The following is a 17,033-nucleotide window of genomic DNA, read 5'->3' on the forward strand; positions in this document are numbered from 1 at the left end:
ATGACAGCTCCTCTGCCTTTTAGACATGGAATACTCATTGCAAGTTATTTATGGGGTGTTTGCGCTTTAAATACAGCTACGGAGGGTTTTTGAAAATAGAACAGAAAATAAAAAATGTCAACTGTTATTATACTCCATTTTCTGCTGAGCACCACTTACGGAAGACATTTGTAAAGGTAGAAAAAGGGTTACTGGAGTAGGATCCAGGAGACAATATCAACTTACAAAGATTAATGTTGTCTATTTACTGCATTATCGCCTTTGAAGCAAACCTCTGAGAATAAATACCCTTTCACTAATCAGGCAGTCACTTTGATAAAATCAAGCAGAACAAGGATGCTGATAGGAACTCGCCTCATTTGCATATGGGCTAGGGCTTCTGGGAGCCATGAGAATTAGGAGTTGAAGGTTTTGCAGATCGAGATTGCTAAAGGGCTGGGCATTTGCACAGACCTCTCCATGCCTGATTGGTGCCGAAGGTTAGTTGCAAGTGGTCCCCTGCTCACCCTACCTTACACAGGGCCATGCCCAGTTAGGCCCCTCAGGGCTAGGCCCGGCAGGGCTAAGCCCGGCGTTTGTCAGGCGAAGTGCCTGGACCCCTGCTCCTCATACCTCAGAATCTGGTCTAGCTATTGCAGACATGGGGAATGGTGCTTATATCCCATTGACAGCGCCCACAAGCTGCATACTAATAGCCAATGATGTGTGAATGCGGTCAGGGTAGCAGACATATAGAACAATTGGGTGGGTTCGCTTCCGAACTGGATGCACAGGAGCAGGAGAGAATGGCTGTTGGCGATGTATGCAACTTGCTCTGCGTGAACACATCTACCGACCCCTTCCCCTACACACACGGGCACATACACACACACACACACATAGCCATTGGAGCTATGCAGAGCTAATCAGAAAGATTGGTAATCATTAGAACATGAAAGATATGTGTTCATTTTTTATTAAACTTGTGGACTCCCGCAGAAACGGAGGGACTCACATCTCTAATTGAGGCTTGCTTACCTCTATACAAATGTGTTTGCTGGCTGTCTTTCTTCAACTGGTATGTGCGGTTGTGTCTGTCTTTGTCTTTCAACACGCCTGGCACGTTTACATTATCAAAGAGATGATTGTATGGAGATGGGGAACACCCCTCCGTTGCATTGTGAACTTGAACAGTCTTTTCACCAAAGCAGCTACATGCGACATTGCAAGGTTTTTGTCAGTCTTTGCCTGAAAACATTAGGCCTTCCTCTCGAACTCTATTTCACTCCTTCTGTGGAAGACTTCAATTATGTGGATTTATCCCGTCATAAAAGGTTCTCTGTAGATGGTGCAACTCTGGCTTCTCTTCCCCGTGCTTTTTGAAAATAATCCGCCCGAGGCCCTGATGAGGTTTGAACTCATGACCCCTGGTTTACGAGACCAGTGCTCTGCCTCTGAGCTACAAGGCCACCTGCTGCTTGCTCACAGCCAACAACAGAAAGTGCAAAGAAACCATGGGTTATACCTAGGTAGATCTCCAGGCATATGAATTTCTGGTTGTGTAAAAATGGCTGTATATCTCTGCATGTGTTCAGTACGTCATCATACATCTGATTTGCGAAAGCGTGTGTGCTTATGTTGGTGATACATTGTCGGTATGCGTTTGAGTATGTACTTTTACGGGTATGTATGTATTGAGTAGGATGCTGAACAGGTTCATGAGTTTAGATAGCAGGTCAGAATGATGGCAAAAGGAACATGTAAAAGGCAGACAACTAAAAGAAAAAAGAATTTGGGATGTAAGCTTGGGAATTTACTAACTGCGCTGATTTTGGCTCCTATAATAGTAAAGAATGGAAACCTACGAGGAAAGTCTTTGACTAATTTCATTCTCCGCCTGCACCAATGAACTTATTTTTACATCTCTATTTCCATATCTGTACTCATTCCTGTCTTTCACAGGGAGGTTGAAAGACTTTGGTCTATGTTTAAATGCAGACTATAAAGAAAGAATACGACGAAGGTGGGATTCGAACCCACGCGTGCAGAGCACAATGGATTAGCAGTCCATCGCCTTAACCACTCGGCCACCTCGTCTGTTTGGGAACGGTGCTCGAGTCCCATGCTTAAAGAAGAGATAAAACAATGGTGGTGCAAAGTCAGTGAAAAATAGATCATGTTTGTCATAGTAGAAACAAGATCGTTGACTCGTTCTTCCTTACCCGGCCATTGATAGATAAACACATCAAGTTGAAGTTCAGAAAAATATAACAAGAGCTCCTGGAGGGTTCACAACACTAATCCAGAGGAAGGTGCTTGAGCTTCCGTATGGCACACCATTAGTAGTAAAACCAGCATAACGCAAGCTCCAGTTTCCCAGTGTTTGGCATCATTCAACGTTTCCAGCCAAGATCAAAGTTCAGATGCTGCTGCTTCCTGTGATGTCATTGAATTTAAATGGTGAGTGATGGCAATAACCCTTTTCCAATTAAATTTTGCCACATCAACGTCCCTGAAAATAGAGAAAGGCGTGCAACCCAGAACCGCTGTACTGTTCAATAGAGTAAGGGCTTCACCGTGATCATCTGCATCTGTCATCACAAGATTATCAAGGTCTTTTTCTTGAAGAAATTAGGTCCAGAAAGCCGACCTTCCCCACAGACTATTCAGACACCTTGCGCTTGTGGCTTTGTTATAGGCCCGAATCCATTGGTAAAAGGTTGCACAGGTACAATGTGCAATATCAGTTCCTATTCAACAATGTTCAAGAAAATTACCATTTGGAGGCCCTGATGAGGATCGAACTCACGACCCCTGGTTTACAAGACCAGTGCTCTGCCACTGAGCTACAGAGCCCCTCAGGGTATGACGCATAACAGCAACACAACGAGCACACAACATGATGTTTACTGGGTAGACATATTTGAAGGGTGTGTGAGAATGTATGTATATGATTGTGATTTGACCTGTTTTTTTCTGGCCGATTTTTTGAGGAGCAGCTAATTTGTGCGTATTCCGCACAATTTTAGGGTGACTAATGAGGAGATGTGATGCGTGAAAGTTGAAAAAAACATGTACATGGCAGCAGAGAGACAATATGGATATTACCTTTGCTTTTTTAAATTTCTATCCGGATTCTGGCTCAAAGGGTAGTCAAGCACAGCAGATTGCATTCCTGCCAGTAACACGACAACCTTGTTTGTGTCCTTCTTAATCAACTAACATGCATATTTTCACTTTTGTCTGTATGTTCTTTGAAAGCCAATGGCAATGGTGCTTAGAGCAATGCAGATGTTTAAAAAAGATTTCAAAAGTTAAAATCGACGAAGGTGGGATTCGAACCCACGCGTGTACAGCAGATTAGCAGTCCATCGCCTTAACCACTCGGCCACCTCGTCTACAGGGATTATGTTAGGCATTCAAGTCTTTACAGGTAATAACACAAACATCTTCAAAATAGAACCACAATGCGTTCCTTGTTGAGGTACATCCAGCCGTTTGCAGGAAAACTGCCTCACTTGCTGTTGAGAAAAATTCATCAAAGTCCTGGGGTGTTTATAGGCATCGCCAAGATGACATTGGGAGGTGTTTCAATTGACACGTGTTGAATATGAGGAAGAGCATCATGCTGGCTCCAGTGGCACTGCCTGCAGCATGACAAAAATGTAGAAGGGACATTTGACTGCACCATTGGCTGAACATCAGTGGCAAAGTGTATATCAGGCTAAAAGGTAAGCTCCAGTGGCACAATATGGGCACTACAAGGCACCCATAATTTGGTGTCAGCTAAAAAGACAATGCCAGAGCTTGTGGGTGCTTTTGTACACTTGTGTGTGTGTTTGTGGGTGTAGTTTCATGTCGAAAACCAAAACACAGCAGCTCCAGTGGCGCAATCGGTTAGCGCGCGGTACTTATACAGCAGTACATGCAGTGAGCAATGCCGAGGTTGTGAGTTCAAGCCTCACCTGGAGCAACTTTGGAACTTTTTACTAATTCACCTCAAAACTGAATTATTGAACCAATAAATGTTCTGGACATTTTTTGGTTCACCTCAAGGTTTCCTTGATTGTCAGTTAATGTTGTATGACAGCTCCTCTGCCTTTTAGACATGGAATACTCATTGCAAGTTATTTATGGGGTGTTTGCGCTTTAAATACAGCTACGGAGGGTTTTTGAAAATAGAACAGAAAATAAAAAATGTCAACTGTTATTATACTCCATTTTCTGCTGAGCACCACTTACGGAAGACATTTGTAAAGGTAGAAAAAGGGTTACTGGAGTAGGATCCAGGAGACAATATCAACTTACAAAGATTAATGTTGTCTATTTACTGCATTATCGCCTTTGAAGCAAACCTCTGAGAATAAATACCCTTTCACTAATCAGGCAGTCACTTTGATAAAATCAAGCAGAACAAGGATGCTGATAGGAACTCGCCTCATTTGCATATGGGCTAGGGCTTCTGGGAGCCATGAGAATTAGGAGTTGAAGGTTTTGCAGATCGAGATTGCTAAAGGGCTGGGCATTTGCACAGACCTCTCCATGCCTGATTGGTGCCGAAGGTTAGTTGCAAGTGGTCCCCTGCTCACCCTACCTTACACAGGGCCATGCCCAGTTAGGCCCCTCAGGGCTAGGCCCGGCAGGGCTAAGCCCGGCGTTTGTCAGGCGAAGTGCCTGGACCCCTGCTCCTCATACCTCAGAATCTGGTCTAGCTATTGCAGACATAGGGAATGGTGCTTATATCCCATTGACAGCGCCCACAAGCTGCATACTAATAGCCAATGATGTGTGAATGCGGTCAGGGTAGCAGACATATAGAACAATTGGGTGGGTTCGCTTCCGAACTGGATGCACAGGAGCAGGAGAGAATGGCTGTTGGCGATGTATGCAACTTGCTCTGCGTGAACACATCTACCGACCCCTTCCCCTACACACACGGGCACATACACACACACACACACATAGCCATTGGAGCTATGCAGAGCTAATCAGAAAGATTGGTAATCATTAGAACATGAAAGATATGTGTTAATTTTTTATTAAACTTGTGGACTCCCGCAGAAACGGAGGGACTCACATCTCTAATTGAGGCTTGCTTACCTCTATACAAATGTGTTTGCTGGCTGTCTTTCTTCAACTGGTATGTGCGGTTGTGTCTGTCTTTGTCTTTCAACACGCCTGGCACGTTTACATTATCAAAGAGATGATTGTATGGAGATGGGGAACACCCCTCCGTTGCATTGTGAACTTGAACAGTCTTTTCACCAAAGCAGCTACATGCGACATTGCAAGGTTTTTGTCAGTCTTTGCCTGAAAACATTAGGCCTTCCTCTCGAACTCTATTTCACTTCTTCTGTGGAAGACTTCAATTATGAGGATGCATCCCGTCATAAAAGGTTCTCTGTAGATGGTGCAACTCTGGCTTCTCTTCCCCGTGCTTTTTGAAAATAATCCGCCCGAGGCCCTGATGAGGTTTGAACTCATGACCCCTGGTTTACGAGACCAGTGCTCTGCCTCTGAGCTACAAGGCCACCTGCTGCTTGCTCACAGCCAACAACAGAAAGTGCAAAGAAACCATGGGTTATACCTAGGTAGATCTCCAGGCATATGAATTTCTGGTTGTGTAAAAATGGCTGTATATCTCTGCATGTGTTCAGTACGTCATCATACATCTGATTTGCGAAAGCGTGTGTGCTTATGTTGGTGATACATTGTCGGTATGCGTTTGAGTATGTACTTTTATGGGTATGTATGTATTGAGTAGGATGCTGAACAGGTTCATGAGTTTAGATAGCAGGTCAGAATGATGGCAAAAGGAACATGTAAAAGGCAGACAACTAAAAGAAAAAAGAATTTGGGATGTAAGCTTGGGAATTTACTAACTGCGCTGATTTTGGCTCCTATAATAGTAAAGAATGGAAACCTACGAGGAAAGTCTTTGACTAATTTCATTCTCCGCCTGCACCAATGAACTTATTTTTACATCTCTATTTCCATATCTGTACTCATTCCTGTCTTTCACAGGGAGGTTGAAAGACTTTGGTCTATGTTTAAATGCAGACTATAAAGAAAGAATACGACGAAGGTGGGATTCGAACCCACGCGTGCAGAGCACAATGGATTAGCAGTCCATCGCCTTAACCACTCAGCCACCTCGTCTGTTTGGGAACGGTGCTCGAGTCCCATGCTTAAAGAAGAGATAAAACAATGGTGGTTCAAAGTCAGTGAAAAATAGATCATGTTTGTCATAGTAGAAACAAGATCGTTGACTCGTTCTTCCTTACCCGGCCATTGATAGATAAACACATCAAGTTGAAGTTCAGAAAAATATAACAAGAGCTCCTGGAGGGTTCACAACACTAATCCAGAGGAAGGTGCTTGAGCTTCCGTATGGCACACCATTAGTAGTAAAACCAGCATAACGCAAGCTCCAGTTTCCCAGTGTTTGGCATCATTCAACGTTTCCAGCCAAGATCAAAGTTCAGATGCTGCTGCTTCCTGTGATGTCATTGAATTTAAATAGTGAGTGATGGCAATAACCCTTTTCCAATTAAATTTTGCCACATCAACGTCCCTGAAAATAGAGAAAGGCGTGCAACCCAGAACCGCTGTACTGTTCAATAGAGTAAGGGCTTCACCGTGATCATCTGCATCTGTCATCACAAGATTATCAAGGTCTTTTTCTTGAAGAAATTAGGTCCAGAAAGCCGACCTTCCCCACAGACTATTCAGACACCTTGCGCTTGTGGCTTTGTTATAGGCCCGAATCCATTGGTAAAAGGTTGCACAGGTACAATGTGCAATATCAGTTCCTATTCAACAATGTTCAAGAAAATTACCATTTGGAGGCCCTGATGAGGATCGAACTCACGACCCCTGGTTTACAAGACCAGTGCTCTGCCACTGAGCTACAGAGCCCCTCAGGTTATGACGCATAACAGCAACACAACGAGCACACAACATGATGTTTACTGGGTAGACATATTTGAAGGGTGTGTGAGAATGTATGTATATGATTGTGATTTGACCTGTTTTTTTCTGGCCGATTTTTTGAGGAGCAGCTAATTTGTGCGTATTCCGCACAATTTTAGGGTGACTAATGAGGAGATGTGATGCGTGAAAGTTGAAAAAAACATGTACATGGCAGCAGAGAGACAATATGGATATTACCTTTGCTTTTTTAAATTTCTATCCGGATTCTGGCTCAAAGGGTAGTCAAGCACAGCAGATTGCATTCCTGCCAGTAACACGACAACCTTGTTTGTGTCCTTCTTAATCAACTAACATGCATATTTTCACTTTTGTCTGTATGTTCTTTGAAAGCCAATGGCAATGGTGCTTAGAGCAATGCAGATGTTTAAAAAAGATTTCAAAAGTTAAAATCGACGAAGGTGGGATTCGAACCCACGCGTGTACAGCAGATTAGCAGTCCATCGCCTTAACCACTCGGCCACCTCGTCTACAGGGATTATGTTAGGCATTCAAGTCTTTACAGGTAATAACACAAACATCTTCAAAATAGAACCACAATGCGTTCCTTGTTGAGGTACATCCAGCCGTTTGCAGGAAAACTGCCTCACTTGCTGTTGAGAAAAATTCATCAAAGTCCTGGGGTGTTTATAGGCATCGCCAAGATGACATTGGGAGGTGTTTCAATTGACACGTGTTGAATATGAGGAAGAGCATCATGCTGGCTCCAGTGGCACTGCCTGCAGCATGACAAAAATGTAGAAGGGACATTTGACTGCACCATTGGCTGAACATCAGTGGCAAAGTGTATATCAGGCTAAAAGGTAAGCTCCAGTGGCACAATATGGGCACTACAAGGCACCCATAATTTGGTGTCAGCTAAAAAGACAATGCCAGAGCTTGTGGGTGCTTTTGTACACTTGTGTGTGTGTTTGTGGGTGTAGTTTCATGTCGAAAACCAAAACACAGCAGCTCCAGTGGCGCAATCGGTTAGCGCGCGGTACTTATACAGCAGTACATGCAGTGAGCAATGCCGAGGTTGTGAGTTCAAGCCTCACCTGGAGCAACTTTGGAACTTTTTACTAATTCACCTCAAAACTGAATTATTGAACCAATACATGTTCTGGACATTTTTTGGTTCACCTCAAGGTTTCCTTGATTGTCAGTTAATGTTGTATGACAGCTCCTCTGCCTTTTAGACATGGAATACTCATTGCAAGTTATTTATGGGGTGTTTGCGCTTTAAATACAGCTACGGAGGGTTTTTGAAAATAGAACAGAAAATAAAAAATGTCAACTGTTATTATACTCCATTTTCTGCTGAGCACCACTTACGGAAGACATTTGTAAAGGTAGAAAAAGGGTTACTGGAGTAGGATCCAGGAGACAATATCAACTTACAAAGATTAATGTTGTCTATTTACTGCATTATCGCCTTTGAAGCAAACCTCTGAGAATAAATACCCTTTCACTAATCAGGCAGTCACTTTGATAAAATCAAGCAGAACAAGGATGCTGATAGGAACTCGCCTCATTTGCATATGGGCTAGGGCTTCTGGGAGCCATGAGAATTAGGAGTTGAAGGTTTTGCAGATCGAGATTGCTAAAGGGCTGGGCATTTGCACAGACCTCTCCATGCCTGATTGGTGCCGAAGGTTAGTTGCAAGTGGTCCCCTGCTCACCCTACCTTACACAGGGCCATGCCCAGTTAGGCCCCTCAGGGCTAGGCCCGGCAGGGCTAAGCCCGGCGTTTGTCAGGCGAAGTGCCTGGACCCCTGCTCCTCATACCTCAGAATCTGGTCTAGCTATTGCAGACATAGGGAATGGTGCTTATATCCCATTGACAGCGCCCACAAGCTGCATACTAATAGCCAATGATGTGTGAATGCGGTCAGGGTAGCAGACATATAGAACAATTGGGTGGGTTCGCTTCCGAACTGGATGCACAGGAGCAGGAGAGAATGGCTGTTGGCGATGTATGCAACTTGCTCTGCGTGAACACATCTACCGACCCCTTCCCCTACACACAGGGGCACATACACACACACACACACATAGCCATTGGAGCTATGCAGAGCTAATCAGAAAGATTGGTAATCATTAGAACATGAAAGATATGTGTTCATTTTTTATTAAACTTGTGGACTCCCGCAGAAACGGAGGGACTCACATCTCTAATTGAGGCTTGCTTACCTCTATACAAATGTGTTTGCTGGCTGTCTTTCTTCAACTGGTATGTGCGGTTGTGTCTGTCTTTGTCTTTCAACACGCCTGGCACGTTTACATTATCAAAGAGATGATTGTATGGAGATGGGGAACACCCCTCCGTTGCATTGTGAACTTGAACAGTCTTTTCACCAAAGCAGCTACATGCGACATTGCAAGGTTTTTGTCAGTCTTTGCCTGAAAACATTAGGCCTTCCTCTCGAACTCTATTTCACTCCTTCTGTGGAAGACTTCAATTATGAGGATTTATCCCGTCATAAAAGGTTCTCTGTAGATGGTGCAACTCTGGCTTCTCTTCCCCGTGCTTTTTGAAAATAATCCGCCCGAGGCCCTGATGAGGTTTGAACTCATGACCCCTGGTTTACGAGACCAGTGCTCTGCCTCTGAGCTACAAGGCCACCTGCTGCTTGCTCACAGCCAACAACAGAAAGTGCAAAGAAACCATGGGTTATACCTAGGTAGATCTCCAGGCATATGAATTTCTGGTTGTGTAAAAATGGCTGTATATCTCTGCATGTGTTCAGTACGTCATCATACATCTGATTTGCGAAAGCGTGTGTGCTTATGTTGGTGATACATTGTCGGTATGCGTTTGAGTATGTACTTTTATGGGTATGTATGTATTGAGTAGGATGCTGAACAGGTTCATGAGTTTAGATAGCAGGTCAGAATGATGGCAAAAGGAACATGTAAAAGGCAGACAACTAAAAGAAAAAAGAATTTGGGATGTAAGCTTGGGAATTTACTAACTGCGCTGATTTTGGCTCCTATAATAGTAAAGAATGGAAACCTACGAGGAAAGTCTTTGACTAATTTCATTCTCCGCCTGCACCAATGAACTTATTTTTACATCTCTATTTCCATATCTGTACTCATTCCTGTCTTTCACAGGGAGGTTGAAAGACTTTGGTCTATGTTTAAATGCAGACTATAAAGAAAGAATACGACGAAGGTGGGATTCGAACCCACGCGTGCAGAGCACAATGGATTAGCAGTCCATCGCCTTAACCACTCGGCCACCTCGTCTGTTTGGGAACGGTGCTCGAGTCCCATGCTTAAAGAAGAGATAAAACAATGGTGGTGCAAAGTCAGTGAAAAATAGATCATGTTTGTCATAGTAGAAACAAGATCGTTGACTCGTTCTTCCTTACCCGGCCATTGATAGATAAACACATCAAGTTGAAGTTCAGAAAAATATAACAAGAGCTCCTGGAGGGTTCACAACACTAATCCAGAGGAAGGTGCTTGAGCTTCCGTATGGCACACCATTAGTAGTAAAACCAGCATAACGCAAGCTCCAGTTTCCCAGTGTTTGGCATCATTCAACGTTTCCAGCCAAGATCAAAGTTCAGATGCTGCTGCTTCCTGTGATGTCATTGAATTTAAATGGTGAGTGATGGCAATAACCCTTTTCCAATTAAATTTTGCCACATCAACGTCCCTGAAAATAGAGAAAGGCGTGCAACCCAGAACCGCTGTACTGTTCAATAGAGTAAGGGCTTCACCGTGATCATCTGCATCTGTCATCACAAGATTATCAAGGTCTTTTTCTTGAAGAAATTAGGTCCAGAAAGCCGACCTTCCCCACAGACTATTCAGACACCTTGCGCTTGTGGCTTTGTTATAGGCCCGAATCCATTGGTAAAAGGTTGCACAGGTACAATGTGCAATATCAGTTCCTATTCAACAATGTTCAAGAAAATTACCATTTGGAGGCCCTGATGAGGATCGAACTCACGACCCCTGGTTTACAAGACCAGTGCTCTGCCACTGAGCTACAGAGCCCCTCAGGTTATGACGCATAACAGCAACACAACGAGCACACAACATGATGTTTACTGGGTAGACATATTTGAAGGGTGTGCGAGAATGTATGTATATGATTGTGATTTGACCTGCTTTTTTCTGGCCGATTTTTTGAGGAGCAGCTAATTTGTGCGTATTCCGCACAATTTTAGGGTGACTAATGAGGAGATGTGATGCGTGAAAGTTGAAAAAAACATGTACATGGCAGCAGAGAGACAATATGGATATTACCTTTGCTTTTTTAAATTTCTATCCGGATTCTGGCTCAAAGGGTAGTCAAGCACAGCAGATTGCATTCCTGCCAGTAACACGACAACCTTGTTTGTGTCCTTCTTAATCAACTAACATGCATATTTTCACTTTTGTCTGTATGTTCTTTGAAAGCCAATGGCAATGGTGCTTAGAGCAATGCAGATGTTTAAAAAAGATTTCAAAAGTTAAAATCGACGAAGGTGGGATTCGAACCCACGCGTGTATAGCAGATTAGCAGTCCATCGCCTTAACCACTCGGCCACCTCGTCTACAGGGATTATGTTAGGCATTCAAGTCTTTACAGGTAATAACACAAACATCTTCAAAATAGAACCACAATGCGTTCCTTGTTGAGGTACATCCAGCCGTTTGCAGGAAAACTGCCTCACTTGCTGTTGAGAAAAATTCATCAAAGTCCTGGGGTGTTTATAGGCATCGCCAAGATGACATTGGGAGGTGTTTCAATTGACACGTGTTGAATATGAGGAAGAGCATCATGCTGGCTCCAGTGGCACTGCCTGCAGCATGACAAAAATGTAGAAGGGACATTTGACTGCACCATTGGCTGAACATCAGTGGCAAAGTGTATATCAGGCTAAAAGGTAAGCTCCAGTGGCACAATATGGGCACTACAAGGCACCCATAATTTGGTGTCAGCTAAAAAGACAATGCCAGAGCTTGTGGGTGCTTTTGTACACTTGTGTGTGTGTTTGTGGGTGTAGTTTCATGTCGAAAACCAGAACACAGCAGCTCCAGTGGCGCAATCGGTTAGCGCGCGGTACTTATACAGCAATACATGCAGTGAGCAATGCCGAGGTTGTGAGTTCAAGCCTCACCTGGAGCAACTTTGGAACTTTTTACTAATTCACCTCAAAACTGAATTATTGAACCAATAAATGTTCTGGACATTTTTTGGTTCACCTCAAGGTTTCCTTGATTGTCAGTTAATGTTGTATGACAGCTCCTCTGCCTTTTAGACATGGAATACTCATTGCAAGTTATTTATGGGGTGTTTGCGCTTTAAATACAGCTACGGAGGGTTTTTGAAAATAGAACAGAAAATAAAAAATGTCAACTGTTATTATACTCCATTTTCTGCTGAGCACCACTTACGGAAGACATTTGTAAAGGTAGAAAAAGGGTTACTGGAGTAGGATCCAGGAGACAATATCAACTTACAAAGATTAATGTTGTCTATTTACTGCATTATCGCCTTTGAAGCAAACCTCTGAGAATAAATACCCTTTCACTAATCAGGCAGTCACTTTGATAAAATCAAGCAGAACAAGGATGCTGATAGGAACTCGCCTCATTTGCATATGGGCTAGGGCTTCTGGGAGCCATGAGAATTAGGAGTTGAAGGTTTTGCAGATCGAGATTGCTAAAGGGCTGGGCATTTGCACAGACCTCTCCATGCCTGATTGGTGCCGAAGGTTAGTTGCAAGTGGTCCCCTGCTCACCCTACCTTACACAGGGCCATGCCCAGTTAGGCCCCTCAGGGCTAGGCCCGGCAGGGCTAAGCCCGGCGTTTGTCAGGCGAAGTGCCTGGACCCCTGCTCCTCATACCTCAGAATCTGGTCTAGCTATTGCAGACATAGGGAATGGTGCTTATATCCCATTGACAGCGCCCACAAGCTGCATACTAATAGCCAATGATGTGTGAATGCGGTCAGGGTAGCAGACATATAGAACAATTGGGTGGGTTCGCTTCCGAACTGGATGCACAGGAGCAGGAGAGAATGGCTGTTGGCGATGTATGCAACTTGCTCTGCGTGAACACATCTACCGACCCCTTCCCCTACACACACGGGCACATACACACACACACACACATAGCCATTGGAGCTATGCAGAGCTAATCAGAAAGATTGGTAATCATTAGAACATGAAAGATATGTGTTCATTTTTTATTAAACTTGTGGACTCCCGCAGAAACGGAGGGACTCACATCTCTAATTGAGGCTTGCTTACCTCTATACAAATGTGTTTGCTGGCTGTCTTTCTTCAACTGGTATGTGCGGTTGTGTCTGTCTTTGTCTTTCAACACGCCTGGCACGTTTACATTATCAAAGAGATGATTGTATGGAGATGGGGAACACCCCTCCGTTGCATTGTGAACTTGAACAGTCTTTTCACCAAAGCAGCTACATGCGACATTGCAAGGTTTTTGTCAGTCTTTGCCTGAAAACATTAGGCCTTCCTCTCGAACTCTATTTCACTTCTTCTGTGGAAGACTTCAATTATGAGGATGCATCCCGTCATAAAAGGTTCTCTGTAGATGGTGCAACTCTGGCTTCTCTTCCCCGTGCTTTTTGAAAATAATCCGCCCGAGGCCCTGATGAGGTTTGAACTCATGACCCCTGGTTTACGAGACCAGTGCTCTGCCTCTGAGCTACAAGGCCACCTGCTGCTTGCTCACAGCCAACAACAGAAAGTGCAAAGAAACCATGGGTTATACCTAGGTAGATCTCCAGGCATATGAATTTCTGGTTGTGTAAAAATGGCTGTATATCTCTGCATGTGTTCAGTACGTCATCATACATCTGATTTGCGAAAGCGTGTGTGCTTATGTTGGTGATACATTGTCGGTATGCGTTTGAGTATGTACTTTTATGGGTATGTATGTATTGAGTAGGATGCTGAACAGGTTCATGAGTTTAGATAGCAGGTCAGAATGATGGCAAAAGGAACATGTAAAAGGCAGACAACTAAAAGAAAAAAGAATTTGGGATGTAAGCTTGGGAATTTACTAACTGCGCTGATTTTGGCTCCTATAATAGTAAAGAATGGAAACCTACGAGGAAAGTCTTTGACTAATTTCATTCTCCGCCTGCACCAATGAACTTATTTTTACATCTCTATTTCCATATCTGTACTCATTCCTGTCTTTCACAGGGAGGTTGAAAGACTTTGGTCTATGTTTAAATGCAGACTATAAAGAAAGAATACGACGAAGGTGGGATTCGAACCCACGCGTGCAGAGCACAATGGATTAGCAGTCCATCGCCTTAACCACTCGGCCACCTCGTCTGTTTGGGAACGGTGCTCGAGTCCCATGCTTAAAGAAGAGATAAAACAATGGTGGTTCAAAGTCAGTGAAAAATAGATCATGTTTGTCATAGTAGAAACAAGATCGTTGACTCGTTCTTCCTTACCCGGCCATTGATAGATAAACACATCAAGTTGAAGTTCAGAAAAATATAACAAGAGCTCCTGGAGGGTTCACAACACTAATCCAGAGGAAGGTGCTTGAGCTTCCGTATGGCACACCATTAGTAGTAAAACCAGCATAACGCAAGCTCCAGTTTCCCAGTGTTTGGCATCATTCAACGTTTCCAGCCAAGATCAAAGTTCAGATGCTGCTGCTTCCTGTGATGTCATTGAATTTAAATAGTGAGTGATGGCAATAACCCTTTTCCAATTAAATTTTGCCACATCAACGTCCCTGAAAATAGAGAAAGGCGTGCAACCCAGAACCGCTGTACTGTTCAATAGAGTAAGGGCTTCACCGTGATCATCTGCATCTGTCATCACAAGATTATCAAGGTCTTTTTCTTGAAGAAATTAGGTCCAGAAAGCCGACCTTCCCCACAGACTATTCAGACACCTTGCGCTTGTGGCTTTGTTATAGGCCCGAATCCATTGGTAAAAGGTTGCACAGGTACAATGTGCAATATCAGTTCCTATTCAACAATGTTCAAGAAAATTACCATTTGGAGGCCCTGATGAGGATCGAACTCACGACCCCTGGTTCACAAGACCAGTGCTCTGCCACTGAGCTACAGAGCCCCTCAGGTTATGACGCATAACAGCAACACAACGAGCACACAACATGATGTTTACTGGGTAGACATATTTGAAGGGTGTGTGAGAATGTATGTATATGATTGTGATTTGACCTGTTTTTTTCTGGCCGATTTTTTGAGGAGCAGCTAATTTGTGCGTATTCCGCGCAATTTTAGGGTGACTAATGAGGAGATGTGATGCGTGAAAGTTGAAAAAAACATGTACATGGCAGCAGAGAGACAATATGGATATTACCTTTGCTTTTTTAAATTTCTATCCGGATTCTGGCTCAAAGGGTAGTCAAGCACAGCAGATTGCATTCCTGCCAGTAACACGACAACCTTGTTTGTGTCCTTCTTAATCAACTAACATGCATATTTTCACTTTTGTCTGTATGTTCTTTGAAAGCCAATGGCAATGGTGCTTAGAGCAATGCAGATGTTTAAAAAAGATTTCAAAAGTTAAAATCGACGAAGGTGGGATTCGAACCCACGCGTGTACAGCAGATTAGCAGTCCATCGCCTTAACCACTCGGCCACCTCGTCTACAGGGATTATGTTAGGCATTCAAGTCTTTACAGGTAATAACACAAACATCTTCAAAATAGAACCACAATGCGTTCCTTGTTGAGGTACATCCAGCCGTTTGCAGGAAAACTGCCTCACTTGCTGTTGAGAAAAATTCATCAAAGTCCTGGGGTGTTTATAGGCATCGCCAAGATGACATTGGGAGGTGTTTCAATTGACACGTGTTGAATATGAGGAAGAGCATCATGCTGGCTCCAGTGGCACTGCCTGCAGCATGACAAAAATGTAGAAGGGACATTTGACTGCACCATTGGCTGAACATCAGTGGCAAAGTGTATATCAGGCTAAAAGGTAAGCTCCAGTGGCACAATATGGGCACTACAAGGCACCCATAATTTGGTGTCAGCTAAAAAGACAATGCCAGAGCTTGTGGGTGCGTTTGTACACTTGTGTGTGTGTTTGTGGGTGTAGTTTCATGTCGAAAACCAAAACACAGCAGCTCCAGTGGCGCAATCGGTTAGCGCGCGGTACTTATACAGCAGTACATGCAGTGAGCAATGCCGAGGTTGTGAGTTCAAGCCTCACCTGGAGCAACTTTGGAACTTTTTACTAATTCACCTCAAAACTGAATTATTGAACCAATACATGTTCTGGACATTTTTTGGTTCACCTCAAGGTTTCCTTGATTGTCAGTTAATGTTGTATGACAGCTCCTCTGCCTTTTAGACATGGAATACTCATTGCAAGTTATTTATGGGGTGTTTGCGCTTTAAATACAGCTACGGAGGGTTTTTGAAAATAGAACAGAAAATAAAAAATGTCAACTGTTATTATACTCCATTTTCTGCTGAGCACCACTTACGGAAGACATTTGTAAAGGTAGAAAAAGGGTTACTGGAGTAGGATCCAGGAGACAATATCAACTTACAAAGATTAATGTTGTCTATTTACTGCATTATCGCCTTTGAAGCAAACCTCTGAGAATAAATACCCTTTCACTAATCAGGCAGTCACTTTGATAAAATCAAGCAGAACAAGGATGCTGATAGGAACTCGCCTCATTTGCATATGGGCTAGGGCTTCTGGGAGCCATGAGAATTAGGAGTTGAAGGTTTTGCAGATCGAGATTGCTAAAGGGCTGGGCATTTGCACAGACCTCTCCATGCCTGATTGGTGCCGAAGGTTAGTTGCAAGTGGTCCCCTGCTCACCCTACCTTACACAGGGCCATGCCCAGTTAGGCCCCTCAGGGCTAGGCCCGGCAGGGCTAAGCCCGGCGTTTGTCAGGCGAAGTGCCTGGACCCCTGCTCCTCATACCTCAGAATCTGGTCTAGCTATTGCAGACATAGGGAATGGTGCTTATATCCCATTGACAGCGCCCACAAGCTGCATACTAATAGCCAATGATGTGTGAATGCGGTCAGGGTAGCAGACATATAGAACAATTGGGTGGGTTCGCTTCCGAACTGGATGCACAGGAGCAGGAGAGA

General features: G+C 43.8%; 20 non-coding genes across 20 annotated transcripts; 4 read left to right on the forward strand and 16 right to left on the reverse strand.

Annotated features, from left to right (window-relative positions):
* Positions 1–1,376: 1,376 nt before the first annotated feature.
* Positions 1,377–1,448, reverse strand: TRNAT-CGU (transfer RNA threonine (anticodon CGU)). Its single transcript has one exon. It is a non-coding gene; the product is annotated as a tRNA-Thr (tRNA).
* Positions 1,449–1,994: 546 nt separating this feature from the next.
* Positions 1,995–2,076, reverse strand: TRNAS-GCU (transfer RNA serine (anticodon GCU)). Its single transcript has one exon. It is a non-coding gene; the product is annotated as a tRNA-Ser (tRNA).
* A 687-nt stretch (positions 2,077–2,763) lies between these two features.
* On the reverse strand, positions 2,764–2,835 carry TRNAT-UGU (transfer RNA threonine (anticodon UGU)). Its single transcript has one exon. It is a non-coding gene; the product is annotated as a tRNA-Thr (tRNA).
* Positions 2,836–3,300: 465 nt separating this feature from the next.
* Positions 3,301–3,377, reverse strand: TRNAS-GCU (transfer RNA serine (anticodon GCU)). Its single transcript has one exon. It is a non-coding gene; the product is annotated as a tRNA-Ser (tRNA).
* A 480-nt stretch (positions 3,378–3,857) lies between these two features.
* TRNAI-UAU (transfer RNA isoleucine (anticodon UAU)) lies at positions 3,858–3,952 on the forward strand. Its single transcript has 2 exons — positions 3,858–3,895; positions 3,917–3,952. It is a non-coding gene; the product is annotated as a tRNA-Ile (tRNA).
* A 1,486-nt stretch (positions 3,953–5,438) lies between these two features.
* Positions 5,439–5,510, reverse strand: TRNAT-CGU (transfer RNA threonine (anticodon CGU)). Its single transcript has one exon. It is a non-coding gene; the product is annotated as a tRNA-Thr (tRNA).
* Positions 5,511–6,056: 546 nt separating this feature from the next.
* TRNAS-GCU (transfer RNA serine (anticodon GCU)) lies at positions 6,057–6,138 on the reverse strand. The gene has a single exon. It is a non-coding gene; the product is annotated as a tRNA-Ser (tRNA).
* A 687-nt stretch (positions 6,139–6,825) lies between these two features.
* On the reverse strand, positions 6,826–6,897 carry TRNAT-UGU (transfer RNA threonine (anticodon UGU)). Its single transcript has one exon. It is a non-coding gene; the product is annotated as a tRNA-Thr (tRNA).
* Positions 6,898–7,362: 465 nt separating this feature from the next.
* On the reverse strand, positions 7,363–7,439 carry TRNAS-GCU (transfer RNA serine (anticodon GCU)). The gene has a single exon. It is a non-coding gene; the product is annotated as a tRNA-Ser (tRNA).
* Positions 7,440–7,919: 480 nt separating this feature from the next.
* Positions 7,920–8,014, forward strand: TRNAI-UAU (transfer RNA isoleucine (anticodon UAU)). Its single transcript has 2 exons — positions 7,920–7,957; positions 7,979–8,014. It is a non-coding gene; the product is annotated as a tRNA-Ile (tRNA).
* A 1,486-nt stretch (positions 8,015–9,500) lies between these two features.
* TRNAT-CGU (transfer RNA threonine (anticodon CGU)) lies at positions 9,501–9,572 on the reverse strand. Its single transcript has one exon. It is a non-coding gene; the product is annotated as a tRNA-Thr (tRNA).
* Positions 9,573–10,118: 546 nt separating this feature from the next.
* Positions 10,119–10,200, reverse strand: TRNAS-GCU (transfer RNA serine (anticodon GCU)). The gene has a single exon. It is a non-coding gene; the product is annotated as a tRNA-Ser (tRNA).
* Positions 10,201–10,887: 687 nt separating this feature from the next.
* Positions 10,888–10,959, reverse strand: TRNAT-UGU (transfer RNA threonine (anticodon UGU)). The gene has a single exon. It is a non-coding gene; the product is annotated as a tRNA-Thr (tRNA).
* Positions 10,960–11,424: 465 nt separating this feature from the next.
* On the reverse strand, positions 11,425–11,501 carry TRNAS-GCU (transfer RNA serine (anticodon GCU)). Its single transcript has one exon. It is a non-coding gene; the product is annotated as a tRNA-Ser (tRNA).
* Positions 11,502–11,981: 480 nt separating this feature from the next.
* Positions 11,982–12,076, forward strand: TRNAI-UAU (transfer RNA isoleucine (anticodon UAU)). Its single transcript has 2 exons — positions 11,982–12,019; positions 12,041–12,076. It is a non-coding gene; the product is annotated as a tRNA-Ile (tRNA).
* Positions 12,077–13,562: 1,486 nt separating this feature from the next.
* TRNAT-CGU (transfer RNA threonine (anticodon CGU)) lies at positions 13,563–13,634 on the reverse strand. The gene has a single exon. It is a non-coding gene; the product is annotated as a tRNA-Thr (tRNA).
* A 546-nt stretch (positions 13,635–14,180) lies between these two features.
* Positions 14,181–14,262, reverse strand: TRNAS-GCU (transfer RNA serine (anticodon GCU)). The gene has a single exon. It is a non-coding gene; the product is annotated as a tRNA-Ser (tRNA).
* Positions 14,263–14,949: 687 nt separating this feature from the next.
* On the reverse strand, positions 14,950–15,021 carry TRNAT-UGU (transfer RNA threonine (anticodon UGU)). The gene has a single exon. It is a non-coding gene; the product is annotated as a tRNA-Thr (tRNA).
* Positions 15,022–15,486: 465 nt separating this feature from the next.
* Positions 15,487–15,563, reverse strand: TRNAS-GCU (transfer RNA serine (anticodon GCU)). Its single transcript has one exon. It is a non-coding gene; the product is annotated as a tRNA-Ser (tRNA).
* Positions 15,564–16,043: 480 nt separating this feature from the next.
* TRNAI-UAU (transfer RNA isoleucine (anticodon UAU)) lies at positions 16,044–16,138 on the forward strand. Its single transcript has 2 exons — positions 16,044–16,081; positions 16,103–16,138. It is a non-coding gene; the product is annotated as a tRNA-Ile (tRNA).
* The last annotated feature ends 895 nt before the right edge of the window (positions 16,139–17,033 follow it).

Source organism: Ambystoma mexicanum, unplaced genomic scaffold (assembly GCF_040938575.1).
Source record: "Ambystoma mexicanum isolate Mex_15411 unplaced genomic scaffold, UKY_AmexF1_1 Mex_scaf46, whole genome shotgun sequence".
In the NCBI taxonomy this organism is placed as follows: domain Eukaryota; kingdom Metazoa; phylum Chordata; class Amphibia; order Caudata; family Ambystomatidae; genus Ambystoma; species Ambystoma mexicanum.